The sequence below is a fragment of the Anser anser genome (genome assembly GCF_964211835.1).
Source record: "Anser anser genome assembly, chromosome: 1".
NCBI lineage: Eukaryota > Metazoa > Chordata > Aves > Anseriformes > Anatidae > Anser > Anser anser.
In genome coordinates, this window is record NC_139720.1 from 165,635,027 (window position 1) to 165,654,278 (window position 19,252).

Consider the following 19,252-nt stretch of genomic DNA (forward strand, 5'->3'; position numbering starts at 1 on the left):
TGCATGCGTTTTCTACCCAAAGCGATCATAGCGCAAAGCCACCTCTGATCCCAGTGTGCTGCCCAGAGTTACGGGTGTGCAGGACGATGGGGCTCACCACCCAGCTCACTTCTTCCCCAGCAGGGGCATGACATATGTGATCCAGAAAGTGGGAAATGGAAACAGGGGCTGCATCACATTCTGTTATTGACAATTTCAGACAATTGCCACAATTGCAAACAACCATCCGGAGTGCTTTCTGTCTACCACTACCTTTTGTTAACCATTCTTCAGACTCCTGCAAGCCTGAACAAGGGGAGTTTGGGCCCACACAACTGCTAATTTAGGCATTATGAGAAGTGAAGGCTAAGAGTCAAAGCCAATCAGTTTCACTCTTCAAGACATATCTTTCTTTTTTCTTCTTTTCACCATGGCAGTGAGTAACCATTGGCACAAACTGTGAAGGAAAGTGCTAGGTCCTTCATTGCTCAAAGCCTTTAAATTAAAAGTGAATGTATTTCTGGAATATATACTTAATCTAAAAGCAGGCTGTGAGTTTCAGTGTAGGAGTTAACTGGAAGAAATTATATGATCTCTTTAGATGAGGTAAGACGATTATCTAAGGCCAGAAGAGAGCATTATGTAAACCAGCAAGATTTTAGGGAAGATTGGAAACCCCTTTATTTCTTATCTGTTCTGATTGTTACAAGCTGTCCACCTCTTTATATTAACATCTAAGCACAAAATCCTAGCACCATAGGGCTAAACACAGAACAGTAAGTACCAATATCAGAATTTCTCACTCAATTCAAGCAATATTGAATTTCTGAAAAGGTCAGGTCTTGACTCACTTAATGCTACAGTAAACACTAGGGACTTTCTGGTGTTTTGCTGTGTAAGTACCTGCATGATTCCACTAATTTTAAATGCAGGTACACTTTAGACTTGTACTCTCTCTCTCTTTCTCTTTGGGGTTGAGGCATTTATTCAGAACCCTTAGTACTGAAAGTAGCCCTTGTTACTTCTGTCAGCTAATGAAAACCAATTCAAGAACTCTGGCCAAGGAAAAGATAGAAAGAGGGTAAGCATTAAAACCTCCCTATACAGTTTCCCTGTACCTGTAGCAAACAGATAAACCCTTCACAAGGTCAGGCAATGTTTCCCAGGCAATTGCACAGATAACAAACTGGCAGTGCTCAGCCAATGGATCTCTCAACATTACTAATTTGCTGAGGATGGAAACGATACTGCATTTGCCTAATGCATCCTGGAGCTGACAGAGATAATTCTGCATCCAGGCTGTCAGAGAAGAAATGGAGCAACAGATGACCTTCTTCTACGCAGACAGTTGTAATAAAGACATGTGCCTATCCACTATTTATTGAATGAGACCTAGATGATAGTAATCCTGTTGTAAAAACACAAAACCAAAACTGAATTCATTCATTTTATTGAGCACCGTAGATTGACTACAACAATAAAGTGGTAATACCTGTCCTCCACTGATTTTATCTTTATTGTTCACAGCTTAATTGTCCCTCTAGCACTAGGATATACAAATGTATTATTAAAATGAGACATCTGGCAGTGGCCCTAAATGCCTCTATGTCAGGAATTTACTGTGTATTACTTGTAACAGTAAATCTGTTGTGCACATCTGCAGCAGCAGAGAAAATCACATCTGACAGCAATGATACAAAACATTCACAGGAGCTTTGCAAAAGCACAAGACTGAATGAATCCAGGCTTTTACAGTGCTTTACAATCTTCACTGAACCTGATCAAGCTGAAGAAACCCATTTTATGGCACTTTTCTCAATTTCAAATCAGCCATCGTTTCCTGAAGCAGAACATGACGAAACATTTCAAATAAATATGCTCATAATTAATTTTCATGGCACTTTTCATGAACTGGAAATTGTGTAAATGTTTGTGTGCTTTGTGGATGAGTGACTAGCTGTTTTGTTTACCAGAAATAATCTTAGATGTTCACACAAAGAAACCCCAAATACTTCCAAACAATCTGTATGGCCAAGTCACTGTTTCAAAACTTTCTTCCTTTAAAATATATTTGTGAGATGAGGATTTCATTTAAAAATACCCAGTGGTATTTTTGCAATTAACATTTCCATTATAGTTTCATTGTATTCTAAGTATAAGAAACAGAGAGAAAAAGTTGCCTTGGAGCAAAATTTCACATTTGAAATCTCATTCCAGAACCTGTAACTCTTTGGTTTTGTACTGTCTATGTTTCTGTGTGTCTGACAATATCAAAGTGATAATTTTTCGCTCAAAATTCCATGCCCTTCCTGGCCTTCCTAAATAAACACACAAACAAAAAAATATATATTATTTTTTAGTATTCCTTTTTTACTATGAGGATCAAAGTTATACAATGAAAATGATTTTATTTTCACTGAAGACATGCCAGGTCAGATGTATCTTTTCAGGTTTTATGAGTTTTTTAAAAAGATACTCTACTGTGAAGACTTGCAGTACGTCACATTAAAATAACAGATTTGATCTTAAGAACATATGCATTGTGTGATATTATCTGAAAAAGATAAGCTTTTATAGAATAAGTGACATCTGACATCAAGTTACAGAAAAACTGACTGTAAATAAGGTTTAAACACAGCTTTGTGCTTTATTTAAGTGTCTTTTTCAGACATAGCTATAAGTTGTCACAGCTATGTCACATTCGATGATATTCTCATTTCCTGGTAATTTTTCTCATACAGTTGTCTTCATATGTATAAATTTAAAATAGTGCTGTCTGATGCATGAGTCAGAGAGCTGGTTTTGTCTACCAGAACTGATAAGCACATTTTTTCTACATTCCTAAAGAAAGACTATATTCTGTCATATAGTCTTCCCAAAATTAACAATAGGTACTTTTCAGTAAAGACTTAGAAACTACTTAGAAACATGTTTTGCTTGGAAATTGTTTTTTTTTGTTTGTTTGTTTGTTTTTTCATGACAGTGAAAAAAAAAACAACACTGATATCAATAAATGTTTTATTGTCTTAATGTAGCATTCAGAGGAGATAACACTACATCTCCAAATTCTCTCTTTGCTATTTCATCAGATTGGTAATTCCTTACCTGGGTGACACAAATGACAAATAAATCATAAATCACCCCTATGTATTCTAGATGTCATTTTGCAAGTCATAGAGTGAGTCTTTCATTTTTTCCTCAAGCAGTAGAAGAGAGCAGAGGCTGTGCCTGTGCACAGACAGATAACTCATACCAAAACAAGAAAGGATCTATCAGGAGGGAAAAAATACCTATGAAGCTGCACAAATGAGCAAAAGAAAGAGTTACACACTGAGGCTACATACTCCTGGCACGAAAGCATGGAAGCTAACTGCTCCGTTACAGGGGCATGCCAGCTGCAGAGCAACCATTGCTCATTTTAATTGCCAGGAGTGCCACTTCTCAACTAGCAAACATCTGAAGTATGGGAGGCTTTTCTGAATATTAGAATCAGCTCCTCATCTTATACTAGAAATATAGAAGAATAATGTGGTTTCTACTGGTTCTATAGTAGCGAAAAACTCAGCAGAACTAGATTTAAGTGTTTCTTTCAGCATACAGCTCTTATTAGCAAGGTATTTATTTTAAAAGTGACTAATATTTCCAAGCAGCCTGCATTGTGACAAACAGCTGCATGGTAAGCCTGCATTGCCCTACCCTGTTGCTTGCATACTCTTTTGGCAACAGATGGCACGTGAGAATCCAGTACTCGAATATCTCTAGGTGGCTGTACTTTTGAACAAAGGGTGAGTGAACACTTCTAATAATGGGGATTAACTTCAGTCCTGCTATGCTTTCTCTCTGCTGAACTCAGGATACCAGCATCATCCCAAGTTGTTTGGATCCAGAGAAATCATCTCCCATGCTGGAGCATGCAGCCTTTTGTCATGTGGATAGAAGCTGTCAGGAAGAGTAAGATTACAAACCAGCATAAGGACAGGAAAGGAAAGCTTAAGCAGAATGTATTCCTCCAAACTGAAGCCTGGCTGGCGCCCAAGAGTTATTATTTCCATCCATGCAAAAATTAAGTGTTATGGGATCTTCAACAACAGTAGCCAGTCACCACATCGTTCTTGTATCCCATCGGAGAGATAGTACTCTAAACAACGCTGCATATCCAGATAGTGGGGCATAAATTCCATATTGACAGAGGAAAGATTGCCACCTACTGAATCGCCACCTACTGAATCACCTCCTGAGTCACGCCATAGCCAAACCACAGATCAGAGAGCTGGAAGCATGAAGTGCCATACTGGAAACCATCAATGATGATGCTACACCCAGGTCTGAGGAAGGGGAACTTCCCAGGTTGCAGGTTTTCTGTCTTGTGGTTCCCTGGCACAGGAAATGTGTGACATAGTATAAAATCCGCTTTTATTGTAAACCTCAGAGCTTGACACACATGAAGATCGAGAAAAGAGTTTCCATTTTCTGTAGTAGTGATGGTGTATACAAATTCTGCCTGTAAATGTAAAATACAAATTCAGATTATCCAAATATCCAGCTGCAAGCCTCTGACAGCTGCAAAACCCCTGAACAAGATGAGGGAAGAAACGTGACAATGGTTAGTGCTACATTTGAACCACTAGACAAATAATGATGGATCCTTACTAAAGAAACTGTTTGAGAGGTTTTTTCCAGACCATTGAAAATCTTAAGGTGATGGTGAGTCTTGAGCCAATATCAGTTTGCTTTCTGTTGCTGTTGTTTACATTATCATTATATGAATTTGACTTATTTGAAGATTTGCTGCACGTGTTTGCAGAGAGTATTCTGCAGTTTTAATTACCCTGGTGCCTGCTCACATTCTACCCTCAGGAACACCAATGCAAATACAAATTAACAGGTAGGGCAAACTCTGCATCTGAGGTTTGCTTTTGCTTTACATACTTAAAATAGGAATAAAATATATGCAGTAGGTTAGGTGAAAATCCTCGTTTCAGTGTTCAGATTTCACTGTTTAGTTACAGCATCATCATCCCTTCGTAATCAATCACCAGTGAGTTTCACCCATCCCAGCTTACAGAGCTAAAAGTATTCATCCTACATGCTTCCATGGGATGAATTCCCACTCTCCACCCTCTCTGTCTTGTATATAGTTGGTAATGAAGAAATAAATAGATAGATTGGTAGGTAGATAGATAGACAGACAGACAGACAGATAGATAGAAAGCTCTGCTTGGTGTAGCCCACAGAGTTTGGCCCAGGCCAAAATTAAAGATGCCTCAAAATGGTATTCTTTTCCCCAGTGTGTGTCTTTGGAGCAGTAGGTGTCTTTGCCTGCCAGGCACTTACTGTGGCTGGAGGGCTACCACTTGAGAGGTGTGCACTTGACTTGTCTGGCTGCTTCAGAGATGACTTTGCCAAGCAGAGCAGATGTTCTTCATATAGTGAAGCTCCATGTTGGCTCAGGGGCTTGGTCCTCGCCCCTCTAGCCAAAATTATGAAGTGGGGCCTGCTTTAATGGACTGAAAACGCACAGTCATGCAGGAAATAGAGCATGAGGTCACAGGAGTTAAGCATCCAGCACATCTGCAGTGCGGACCTCCTGCAAGGAAGGGGACAGCCATGGTGTCCTTGTGGGGAGGGCAGCCAGGCCACAGTCACTCCAGACAGACAGGGGATGGCTTGGGGAGCCTGGCTTACCAACAGGCCCCAGGCCTGGCTTTTGTGAACGCTTAGACAGGCGGGCTTTTATTTGCATGAAAATAGGCTTTAGGAAGCCATTAAAATGTAACAAAAAAGTATTTAATGCCCTAGGGTGTACCCAGCTTATATCAACCTCCTTATTAGACCTTTTTTTTTTTTTTTCCCCTCTTTTTTCTTTTCCTCCCCTCTTTGGCATGTCTCTGCTGCACAAACAGTCCATATGGAAAACAGTACAGCCTGGAAACACCTAGCTCTCTCCGTCCCTTTTTTGCTTTTGGCTTTTGCAGCTGCTGTTTTCTCAGTGTTGTCTCGGGGCAGTTTCCTGTTGCCATAGCTGATAGCCTGCCAGCGCCTGCCTAGGCCTTTCAAGTGTCAACACTGCGAAGTTTGCTGCGATGGCCAAACGCTTGTTAATTAGATATAGCAGCTGGGTAGGGGTGAACCACTGAGATGTATAAAGGCATGCCGCTGGTGCAGGAAGCGATGCCTTTTGAATCTTTTCAGCACTCTGAAAGCTTTCAAATCAAAGAGGGTATGTTGCATTCATTAATAAACCCAAGTTCCCATGCAACTGTGTTAAAGCCAGTAGTTTAACTTTGCAACGGACAGGTGAATTTTTCAGCAGTGTTTTACACCGGAAGACAAAGGGAAAGAAAACAAGAGTTTATGTACTGCCAAAGGTATTACTTCCCTATCTAGCAGCCAGACAGAATTGTTAAACTGAGCTAGGTATTTGCCATTTCCTGACAATAAAAGCTTCTTTTTTTCCTCTATTTTTTATGCTTCAAAGCTCACAGCAGCCTGCTTGATCTCTGTCTCACACTTTTTTTAGACATGTTTCTTAGTTTTTTTTAATTTTTTTTGGTAAACTATGACTAAAAGCTGGAATTAAAAAGAAGAAAAGGAAAAAAAAAAGAAAATAAATTAAAAAAAAATGTTAAAAAAAAAAAAAAAGCCAAGGAACCTATAGACAGGATTAATGACCAAAGCTGCTTTCATTCATTGGAGCAGTCCATGTGATCTGCACTCTGCATCTGTTTTGCTATGGCAAGACACAGGAGTGCCCAACAGCTGGGTAAAACAGACAGAAAGGACAGAAAGCAAAGAAAAAAAAATGATAAGAAACTAATAAACAGTGCAAACTTATAAGGGTACTCTGAACCAAAGAGCATCTTAAAGACTTTTCCAGCATTTAATTTTAATTGAGTTGGAATTTCCCCCCCCTTTTCTTCCCTCTTTTTTTTCCTTTATCCTTTTTTTTTTTCCTTTCTCCTTTTTTTTTTTTTTCTTCTCTCTGTCTCTCTTTTTATGTACCAGAGGGGCAGCTGGGGAAAAGATTGAATGCTAGCAAAACATGTTTAAAACTGAAACAACCACAGTAATAATAGTGACAAAATTGCTTTGGAAAAGTTAAACAAAAGAAGTGTTAGAAACAGGAAAGGGCCATATGGCTCAACACGCCTGCCATTTTCTGGTTTATCTTAATTGTTTCCCTCACTTCTCTGCAAATGAATACAAGTGTCTCAGACTCATTTATATGCTTTCATTTCCCTTTCACAGTAACTTGTTCCAAGGTAATTTAAGCCAAGACACTTAAGTGATATTTAGCTATTTGACTGTTTAGAGAACAGCAGTTTAGCTATATTCATCAGCCGACTGCAGCTACTGTACTTGTTTTCAGAATTTAGTTACACCAACCAGCTACCTGCAGAATGGCCTTCTTTGGGGGAAACTAAGGCACGCAGGCCCTGACCCAGAATGCAGTGCGGTCAAGAGGAGCTGTGACATGCAGTTTAGCAGATTTTGGTTCAGGCATATTCTTCTATTCTAAAATGTAATTCTAATGAAATGTAAATTTTTGTTTGTTTGCTTGTTTTTCCATAAATTTATACAATTAATTTATATTTTTTGTAAAATCTTTCATCTTGATATAATCATATATCACATTATTGTAATTAAAATAACAAGTGAAACCTCTCCATAATACTTCTCGAACAGTTACCACAAGAGTTTGTCTCAAAGGGATTATATACATATATATATATATATATATAAACTTTAAGCCTATATATATATATATGACTGAGGTTTAAAGGATATTTTGATAGGTGAAAAATTCCCCCAATCAGAAGACTTCAAATCTTGCTGGCTCTACTTTGATTCAGGTTGTGATCATTTTGGCCTTGGGATATGCCGTTACTGTTTGATTTTAGTAGTTCTCATCATGGTGCTACGAATGTGTCTGCAGAGCATGTAGAGAGAGGCCGAAGGAAGGTGCATTGAGATGTCTGGGGATAACCATGATGCAAGAGGGACCCTAAGTCAGGAAGGAAAAAGAGTCAAAACAAAACACTTCCTATTAACAATAACATCAAGTGAAACCATGGCAAGCTGTTAAGCCTTTAAATAAACATACCATGACAAGCTGAAGCATAAGCTTCAACCAGCTTGTTAGAACACAGTCCTCTACCATGACAGAAGTTAAAATGTTCTGCATGCACAAAGCTTGTGCCAAGACACAAGCCACATCTTGGCTACTCCGGCTACTCGGAATATGCAGCAGATTAGGGGGGAAGCACTGTTAACGGAGGGAGACAGTGCTTTTCTCATCTCCGGGCTCTTTTCAGCTTCAGAAAATGCTGACTTGTAGAATCTGCTCAGAAAACTCTTGTTCAGGCAGAAGCCAGTAAATTCATTCTTTCTTACAAAAGATAATGAATGATTAATAAGTGAGTCAATTCAGTGAATGTCTGGCCTGTGCTCCTCCCCATATGTCTTCAAGAAAATAATTGCAATGGTGGGGACACAGAAAGGAGGGACAGACATCTGTTGAATGAGAGTACAGATAATTTAAAAAATATATAAAATCAAAAAACTGCCGTTTACTCAACTGAAAATAAAAGAAAAAATAAAGAAAGGAAAAAGAAAAGGGCGGGGGGGGAGGGAGGGTGGTTCAGATCAGTGTCTTTACGGGGTGCTTAAAACAAAACAGGAATATACAATATGTTTTCTACTATTATCAGAGTAGCACCACAGACTGGGAAGCAGTGAGCTTTCTAGGATGCATGTTACAGAGCTCCTGCCTTCATCAGGAGATTTTAATGAAAGGAGCAGAAAATGAAGCCAAAACATTTCCAGACCTGTCCAGTTTTCTGCTGCCATTCTAGCTGTTTTTTAGGTGTTCAGAATGCTGTCAAAATTTTAACACATAGTAGCCCTGAAAAACAGGGAAAAGGTTAATAGAGATAATTGCTATTATTGTCATAGAAAACTAGTTTGTCCATTGCAAACACAGAGAAAGTGTAAATTCACCTTAGAGATGACCTCACTAAAAAGAAGAAATCATTTTTGTGGTTTTCTGAAAAGAACATCTCAAAAGGTGGCTAATGTCCTTTGGAAACACATTGGCTATAGAGTTTAATGGGTTGCATACATAAGAAAACATTTGGGGGTGGGAGTGAAGCTTTCAGAGACCCGAGAAACACTGTCTTATCTTCCCATGGAACACCACTGTGCTGTCTGACCAGGCTCATGACATGGTTGTTCCTCCCATTATAATTTCTTTGATTAATTCCTAAGCCTAGTTTTGTAATAAAATCCCTTAATCATTATTTTTTTTTGCCTTATTAAATACAATCTCCATTTGCTCTTTTGCTTATACATAGCTTATATTATGATATCAGCATGTGGTATGTAGTCCAAATATATTGTCCTTTACTTTAAAAGTGTGAGATTTGCTAAATCATAGACACCTGTGGCAGGTTCCTTCCTTGATTATGTTAGCCCTGACTCTTTTCTCAGCTTCCTCTTTCTAAACTTAGTTTTATAGGTCATCTCTTCTGTCTCCTCCTCAGATCTTAGAGGTTTATTCAATATTTCCCCTAACCCTAGATGCATAACAAGATCACTGTTAAACGCCATCTCCTGAACACAAGGACGAATCTCTTCCACAGATTTGTCCCTGGCACTTTCAGGAAAAAAACCACACATTCACTGTCTTCCTTTAATTCCCATGAATAGTAGTTATATTTGCATGTTTGTTATATCCCTTTTTCAGAGGAATACAAACCAGGGCTGTGAAGATCTCTAACTCTACTGCCTTTCTAAGAGACACTTCTATATCCCTATAAACCTACAGTCCTCATCTCTCCTCCAGGAATTAGACTCTGAATGCCCATTCCTAAAACAGGTATTTGGGGCATTTCCTTAGGTAGTGAAACAAAGCAACTCATTTTACACCTCCTTCTCAGAGAGATCCTGCAATAAACTGTGTGGATTGCAGAGTGGAATGCTGCAGGTGATCCCAACATTATGTTAGATCTGCCAACCTGACAGGTTCAACAGAAACCTCTGATGTTTCCTATCCCCATGCAGTGACCCACAGCTAATCTGCATGACAATATATTGTGTAATTGCAGGAAGCCACTACAATATCATTCAGGAACAGGAAGCTTGGGAACTGTTTACAGCCACCACTACGGTGACGAAACCTGTCATTACCTTGTGCACTGTTTTTTCTGAAACATGGATGGAATTGCAAAGTCTTATCACTCAGCTTTATAGGAAAGATCTGCTGAAGTAAAAGAATAACATGGGAAGAGGAAAAAAAGAGACTGGGCTTGGTTGATTGCTGTCATGATTACATTACACAGGTTGAAAGACAGTTTCGGCAATTGCTTATTGTGCATGAGAAGACAGAATTGTTTGACATCAGTTAGGCTTCAGTTAAGTTTACTATTCCTTATCTCTTGTTTAATGTAGTACTTCAAAGGAGTACTTGCTTCTTGTCCTTTGACTCAAGTGGGCACAGCAATGGGATGCCATGTGGGAGATGCAGGCTTGAGAGCATTCATGTGCTCCCAGCCAGGCCAACAAGAGGCAGGCAATTCTGCCAACTATTTTCTCTGCTAATTTAGACCAACTCATTAATTTGTACACAGCACTTTTAGAAAACAAAATTCTACCCACATGCTGGATATGAATATTAAGAAAAAAAAAAAAAACAACAAAAAAACACGACACATCACAACACTCCAGTAGCTGAATTTTGGACGTATTTGTAGCCAGTTGGGGATTTTAGGATTCATGTTCACATTCCAGAAGAATGGAAACAAAGAAGAGACTGTTTGGAACAGAAACCTGCAATCTCCAAGACAAGGGCTTAAAATGAAACACAGCTTGATAGGTAATGGTTGTTAAGGAAAAAAGCTGCCTATAGTTCAAGTATATGGGAGTTGTTACAGTCTGAAAAAAACTTCCAGGATCAGGCTGGTTCTTGCTATGAACTAACCTTTCAAATCTACTTTTGAAAATTCTGAGTTACTGCTCTTTTAATGTATATCTCAGGTGGGAAACCATCAGGTCACCAAATGTAATAACCCCAAAAGAGATGATGTAGAGACCAACCAAATGAGATATACAATACCACCTTTAGATTTAGAAATTAGACTTTCCTCTGAAGAGAACATTGTTAACTCAGAGATGGCACAGTGATGGTTACACTAATGTTGTCTTGTCTTAGGAGAGTAATTGGACCCCAAGAGACTCTTCCAGAATGTATACATATATATATATACACATACTTTTTTTTTTTTTCCCACGTAAAATGACTAAATAAGATAGGACAAGTGTACCACAAGCATCTTTTTTTTTTTTTCTCTTTGTTAGGAAGGCAATAAAAACTTGTAGGTCAGATGTGATGTGGCTACTGCTGAAGCCAGTAGCAAAGTCAAGACTACTGAAGCCAGTCTGCAAAACCATAGCAGTTAACCAAGTGCAAGGCCAAACCACACAGACAAGTCAGTGGGTCAGCATGAAGGTCCAAATCAGGGAGATACAAGACCAGGTACAGGTACAGCTCCAGAGTAGACCTGGCAGACACCAAGAGAAAAAGATGGATCTTAAAAGCAACTCCCAAATGAATGAGGAGCAATCTTGCTAAGGCACCACATGGCTGGGCATCTAAATTGTCTCTATGCTGGCTCTGAGTCCAAGTAGCCAAATTCCTGGAGGGGGTTGTCTTCTGGCTGTTGCTTACATGGCTAAGCCATACTGAAGCTTGGACCAGACAAGTTGCATTGCTTCTGGTATGTCCCAAAGGAAGCTCCCTTTGGTACCAGTACCAGTTTGGATACAGGCTTCCGTACAGTCTGACTATTCAAATGCTATGGCATTTTTGTAGCAACCACACTGCTTTTGATGTTCACACTACCTCTGATAATTATAAACTTGCTATGCATAATGGGAACATCTTGTATAGGTGACTTTATAGAAGGCATGTGTTTTAATAGCCAGAGTACTGTTACTTTGAAGGAAACCTTATGCTGCCATTAGTGCTATTGCAATCTTAAGGACTCTCGTGGAAGAGGGTACTACTCGGTCTAAGAAAAGGTATCAGATCTGGCCCCAAATAAGTAACTATTCAAGAAGCAAGAGAGCTCTTCTATTTAATCAAACACTTTTTTTTTTTTTTTTTTTGAGAAGCGGAGGAATGGAAGGAACAGAAGGGAAGAAAGGGAGTGAGAATATGCCTAAGAACATATTCTAGTGGTTTCAGTTCTTGGTTTAAATCAATGTCTCCCATGTCCTTGAAAATACCATTGGCATCCAGTCACTTGATTTTAAGTACATATCTTTGAGCTGCCTGTACAATTCTCTCATGTTTTTCTGTTTACAAAGGGGACAAAGAAACAGAAGGAGGGAGAAACTGTATTTCAAAAGATTAGTGTACATGTTTTAATCACTCGCACTTTCCATTGTTCAAGATTACACTTTTATTAAATGAATGTTTCACTTTCAAGTATATATGAGAGTATTTGAAATATTTCAAGGGTACTTCTTTTAGCTTCTAACAAATAGACGTTGCTGCCACCATTGGACTATTATTTAGATGGAAAGTGGAATGGGGATTTTCTGACCTCTGATGCCATGTTGCTTCATTGACAGGCACATAGGCAGGTGTACATTAAATAACAGAATGCTCATGCCATAGTCAATTGATAAGGAAAAGTTAAAAAATGTTAGACCAAATTTTCCAGTTGTCCTTGTATCTGTACCAGGGCAAATAGAAACACCAGTGGGATTTTTTTTTTTTTTTTGGACTAATATTATTAAAGGATTATAATTTTTAACTTCTTGCTTGTAAACAAAGTAGAAGACAAATTCTTTAACCCATGTTTTGTAATTTAACAAGACATTATAAACAAGTTAGCGACAGTGTACGGTGGATGCAGTGGTTTGCTCACACTAGAGCAATTAGAGACAGGTAGTGTTCTGCTTCCAAATGAGACTCAATTGACCTGCAAACTGCACCTCAGGTAAATTTGTGAGTCAACTGGAATAAAAAGCCCTGTCACCTTTAACATAAAGGCTAAGATATACCACAGAAAAATGACGCATTTTAAAGGACAGTACAGTATAGCATGCCATCACTACTTTCCAGAAATATTTCTAAATATTTTCTTACAAATTCCATAGGAAAATGTCCCACCTTTTTTTATTACTGTTACAACTACTACAAAAAAATGTTCCCAAGGAAAAAAAAAAAAAAAAAGCCTACTTCACTTCTAAGTCAAGTAATTCAAATCAAATCTGTGGCCAGGCTTTCATTTTGGGGTCAAATTCTGTATGCAGGTGGTTCTCATTGAGTTCAATATGATCCCAAAGAATGCAGAAGAGGACTGAATTTGGCCTCTATCAGCTAGCCTAAATATATGATGCGGTTCTGTCTTTCTTTGCACTGTATTGGAAAGAGATACTGTACCTCTTTAGTTTATGAGTCTGCTTATTGTCAGTCTTGGGGAAAGAAAAGATGGTTAAATATAGATTTCTACAGAATGTTTCGATTTAAGTAAAAGAATTCAGTGACCACCAGTTTGGAACATCCTTCTTGTGTCATAAGTAAGCAGTAAGCAGATTCAAAAAAGCTGTGCACATATACTTAATTGATTGAAGCAGAGAACAAAGAGAATGTCAGTCTTCCAGGTTTAGATGAGGATCAGGTGGTTTCTGAAAAGAAACAGGGCCTTTGTTTTGTTTTAAGCAGAATTCTGAGAACCTCCATGGTTCCTCCTCCTTCTGGACATTCTGCACTGCTCTAAAATGCAGGAGGAAAAAAGACTCTGCAAATATACTTATTGCACCACTTTTCTCATTTTTTCATACCTTGGTACTTAAAATTTCCCGTCTTTGAACAAGTTCCCTCAAAACCAATGTTCTCATTTAGCATTAGACAAAGGTTAACTAGAGCAATGCAGTATTATCAGGACATGCTACTTGTACAGGACTTGACATTGCAATGCTTCAACAGGAAAATCTCTCCATAGCCTCAGAAAGTAATTTCCAATTATTCAAATCCCATTGGAAATAAATAAATAAATAAATAAAATAAAAATAAAATAAAATAAAATAAAATAAAATAATAAAATAAAATAAAATAAAAGTTCATATGGGAATTTAGTGCACTAAAAAGGAAAGTGATTGGCAGTGCTATCAGCAAATTGTAGCTCTGGGAGGATTAGCACTTAGCAGCCACAGATTCCTCTCTTATTCCTGTCCGAAGACTTGGCAGCTTATGCCACTGCCTTGGCTGAATCTCTCCCTTCACATTTCTGTCCTGTAGGGTTAGAGAATTCCAGCTTGCTCACACCTCTCACTTCAGGGGCTTATCCAGATGGAAAATTAATATTGCATGGTGTTTGGCCCTCTGATCCCTCTCTTTGGCTAATACGGAATTAATCTGCCTACCCTGCCTCAGAATATGCACTGAACAAGGAGCCCAGACAGTGAGGAGAGTGCAATGCTCTCCTATAACATAACCAGAAATGCTGTACCATAGAGTGGCCAAGTGAATTATTTTCAATAAATAATTTATTTTCTAAAATAAATAAATAAATATGACAGTTTCAACTGACAGGTTCCCCAATGTGAATCAGATTTTGCAGATTTGGATTGACACAAAAAATTAGGCAAACATTCAAAAATTACAAATTGGCTTATCTAGTCTTTCTGAAGCAAACTGATAAAGAGGGGCTACATTTATGAGGGAGATTTTGAATAACTCACAGACCAGAGGAGGCATATATCTTACTGGTTAGGATAATCTTTCACAAAATATGAAGCCAATGTTCAAATCTTCCCTTTGCCTCATTCAGTATGTGAACATAAAATGTGTCTTTCAGTGTTCCAGAGCACAAAAACAGCCCAGCAAATACATGAGCTTTTCTGTGGAAACTGTTCTGCTTTGCATGTGAAATAGGAGCCACCATGACTGGTATAAAAAATGACCTTTCTCTCCTAACTATTTGCAGTATAAACCCCTGGCCATTTTCTTCACCCAAACTATATTTATTTCAAGTACAACAGTTTCAGTAAGATAGAAAAAGAAGGCCGCTCTCAAAAAACTTGTCATTAGGATTCAGTTTCTTAATGGAAAATCCTAACTTGAATCCAGGACCTGATGAAATAACTGGAAAGTGATTTGAACCCATGTCTCTCTCCCTCACCACCAGCCAATACACTTACCGTTACAATTTGGGTTTAAAAGGGAGTAAACTATTCTCCCTTTGATCTATGGGCTTTTTTTCCCCTTTGACTAAATGGTAGTGCAAATTCTGCGGGAGGCATAGAGATCTCCTCCGTTCAGGCATTGCTCACGCAATTGCTCTCGGATCTCCCAGTCGCATTGAACTCTGGGTTGTAGCACAAAAGCTGGGCACCTCCGCTGGGTGTCCTTCTGAATGGAAAAGGATGCAGCCACTCTGCATTTTGCAGCACTTAAAACCACAGCGTGGTAGGGCCAGCTCCCAGAAAGATTGTTCTCCAATTGTATTGCTGTTTTTCTTCTTTTCCTTTTATGAATGGAATCAAAACAATTCTCTCATTATTCTACTAAGTTAGAAACTGAGAACAGTGACTTGCATCCTAACTAAAGTGACCAGCTTCGAAAGGTGTTTTTCGCTTTGAACTTCACTATTATACCTCATAAGGAGCTAAATAATTTAATCACAGAAGAAGAAAGTTTATAATAAAGTAGGTTATTTATAGCAGAGTTCTATTTTTGAATGAGAAACACTGTCTCTGCTCTGTGACAGGGATTAGCTTTGGCTGATACTGTCTGGTTTGTGTAAAATAAATCGGAGATCACGGTATGCATATTTTAAACTATCAGTTTTCCTCTTTTGTTAATATTAATGTCATTATCAGGTTCCTTATGCATTTGATATAGGTTCACTTAAAAAAAAAAAAAAAAAAAACAGTTGCATCTAAGTGTTCCTGTGTGTGGAAAATGTAGAGAAAGAATTATTTCTTCCCCTCATTTATTTATTATATCACGATTCCTCTTGCTGTCTTCTGTCTGCTTTAACTGCCAAACTGTCTGATATTTCATGTATTTTCCACTCTTCACTTAAAAAAAAAAAAAAAAAGAAATCACAGCTGTTCATAGTTACATTGTCCACTCTAGTCTTGATACAACTAGCTGAAATGCTCCATATAATATTTTTAGATCATGGTCAATTCAGCAACTCCTGTTTTTGAGACATTGCTATAAATGTAGGCTCTCTAAATCCACATTTAGCTACTGAGAACAACATTTTACTTGGATGAATGGAAATATTTAAGAATTTTAGTATATTTCAGTAGAAATTCAGATGAAATTTGGTGTAAAATCTGGAAATACAACTCTTTGTAAAAGAGATTTTCTGATCTGGGATTGAAGAGTGCAAGCAGGCTGTAATGTACATTTAGAGTGCTTGTTCCCTACAGCTATGAGGGCTGCGGTGCAATACCTCAGCTCCCATGACACATGGCAGAACTCCAAGCCATTTCTTTACACAGGGGAAAATGAGGCACAGGCTCTTAGAAGTACTGAGTTCTTGATACCTGAATATCTTTGAGGGTTTCAAGGGAAGATTCAGGTAATGCTTTTGTGGAGATTTTAGAAATAGTGTCATGAGAAGTTCCCACTGAAATCAAAAGAATCTAAATGCAGAAAAGGAAGCATCTCATACTTCCAAATCTCCCAAGACCCCAGCTGCTCCCCTATCCTTTCATGGAACACATAGCCCCTCCTCCATGAGAAGTTCCTGATGAAGCAGAGACCCAATATAAAATCCTGTGTCCTTTGTGTGTGGAGCCAGCGTAGGGATGTGCTGAGATCTGATGGCACTGGCTGTGCACTCCCAGCTCAGGGACTGGACTACAGCAGTACAGAGGTGCCACCAATACAGTCATGGCAGTTCAAAATCCCTTCCTCAGCAGAAAGCAGGTGGTTTGACTCATCAAAACTTTCAGTTGCATTTTGCAGGTGCCTCGCTCTCTTCATATAGTCTTCATAGACTGTAAAGAGAGCCTAGAGGAACTGTGCTCCCAATTTATTATATTATTCTTTTTATTTAATTATTACTATTTTATTATTATCCCCACCAACAACAATTGTATGTATTTTCTTAAAAAGCGAGATAACTGCAAAGCTTTGGGTTGGAGACAAGGTTAAAAGAATGTTTAAACAAGAACAGAAGAGATGGTAACTTTTGGCAAAGTATTGAAAAACTGGGTGAACGCTAACCACCTACCCTATGTCAGCTGCTGAAATTTTCAAATCTCATTTTCATTGACAATATTACAGAGCACTATAAATAACTAGAGATTTGTATAATACAGAACTTTTGAGTAAAAAGACCATATGCACTGCCATCACGTGCTCAAAGTTAACTCAGACTTCAGTTCACAACATTTTTTTAACCCATGATTCTATGTTAGGAAAGAAAAGACAAGGGAAAAAAAAAAAAAGAGAGAGAGAGAGAGAGAAAGATTCATTATTACTTGTATTTTTGTCCAGCATTAAACGTTAATTAATACTTTGAAAACATTCCCTGGTGCTGTCAATGGGAAATAATAATAATTCAACAAGAAATCAAAACTGTTAGTAAGAGGGCTAAAAATACACTGCATTTTCTCTACACTACAGCATAACCTAAAATACTTTTTTAGCACCGGAATATCAAGGAGTCTAAAATTTTGTTTGTAAAAGACAATCGCGGTGCTTTCTATTTAAAGTGCAATAGTCATAAATGTTTGTGTATTATCAGACGTTTCCGCTCATAGACTGAAGAGGAACTGTATAGTCTGTTTGATTATCTTTGTAAGAATAAGTGTACTGCCAGAATCTCACCTCCATATCTGCACTAGAAAAAGAAACTGCTGATCAACGATCAAGACTTGGAGTCCTGTCTAGGAAGTCTAGTACACAAAATATTTAAGTCACGGAAATAGCCTGTGATCTCCATCCTATCTTTTCCCTTTTTCCCTTTCCCTGGTTATACACTACCTAAGAAAATGCCAAGGTCCTTAGGTGGCCATTAACAACTTGACACAAGGGCAGATTAACACTCACTGCACTCAGAAGTATGCATAAAAATTATTCAGATTTTTAATTATGCTATATACATACAGATATACGCTGATATTGTTCAGTGAGCAGTGGGATGAGTGAGTTTTTTGTTCTCATGGGTTCCCACCCCATGTGTCCCTCTGTGATACCCTGAAACAACTCCCATAGATGTCAGAAAAGCAGCAGCATGTGCTGTGCTGCCCTTAGTTAGTAGTGTGTGCGTGCTGGTCAGCTGCACTGCCTTCAGAGCTGAATTATAAAGGCTTTTCCCTTGGTAGCAGACCTTATTTGGGTCTCTCTTACCCCTGCAGCCTTCAGTTTCCATGAAATGTGTAGAAATTAGGGTTTCTGGGACCTTCTGCTTGTTAGTTTAGGTTGTCACATAGTAATTTGTTCAAAAGTTATTACAGAGGAGACCTGAGCAGGACATATGGACATAGACTTCACCATGTGCTGGTCTAAGCCTCATTCCTCTCAGAAACCAGGGTAAACTCATACAAAACTTAAATTATTTGAGTTAGGGAAAATGTTAAGGGAGTTAACTCTATTTAAATATACAGGTTTTAAAAAACACTGAAAAACACTTTAAACAGAAAAACAAAGGAGTTTGTGTAGCACTTTTTTAGATGTCTTGAAGTTTAAACAAGGCAGTCATGTCATTTCTCATTTCAGAGAAGTCTAAAATGTGAAGTCTGAAGGGAGTTTGGGTGCATTGGTGCATTATCAAATGATGTGAAATGATAAACCCGTGAAACTGGTAATGCCATAAATAAATAAATAAATAAAAATCACCTTCAAATACTTTGTAATCAAAGGAGTTAAAATCCTAAGATGGATTTTGCCCTTTGACAGCCCTGGAAAAATAACCTTAGATTTTAATGGAAACAAAGGTATAGTACTACAAACTTTTTTTTTTTTTTTTATGTTCTTGGACCAAGTCTTGCATCATTGAAACAAAAAGTCCCTGAAAAGCAAACGGAAGTGTTTGTATGGTTAAAGCAGGAAAATTTTGGTCTACAGCTTTTCTTTCATGGCAATGCTGATGTACTGGCAATAACTACATTAGCATATTTTGTAGAGAGCAGTGTTTGGATTTCTGACATCAGTCCAGAAAAGATAGTCGAAAATGTGGAAGAAAGGCCCAAAATTGCAGAATACCCACTAGTCAGTAAGCCTCGGTTCCTGTCTCTCCCA

At 38.2% G+C, this 19,252-nt stretch overlaps 1 protein-coding gene across 2 annotated transcripts in view; it reads right to left on the reverse strand.

Moving 5' to 3' along the window:
• Positions 1-2,982: 2,982 nt before the first annotated feature.
• NDFIP2 (Nedd4 family interacting protein 2) overlaps positions 2,983-19,252 on the reverse strand; it is a 140,884-nt gene continuing 124,614 nt past the window's right edge. For both annotated transcript variants that reach the window (XM_083807987.1, XM_083807990.1), the window contains one exon: positions 2,983-4,480. The gene's annotated coding sequence lies outside the window, so the exon portion shown is untranslated. The remainder of the gene's footprint in view (positions 4,481-19,252) is intronic.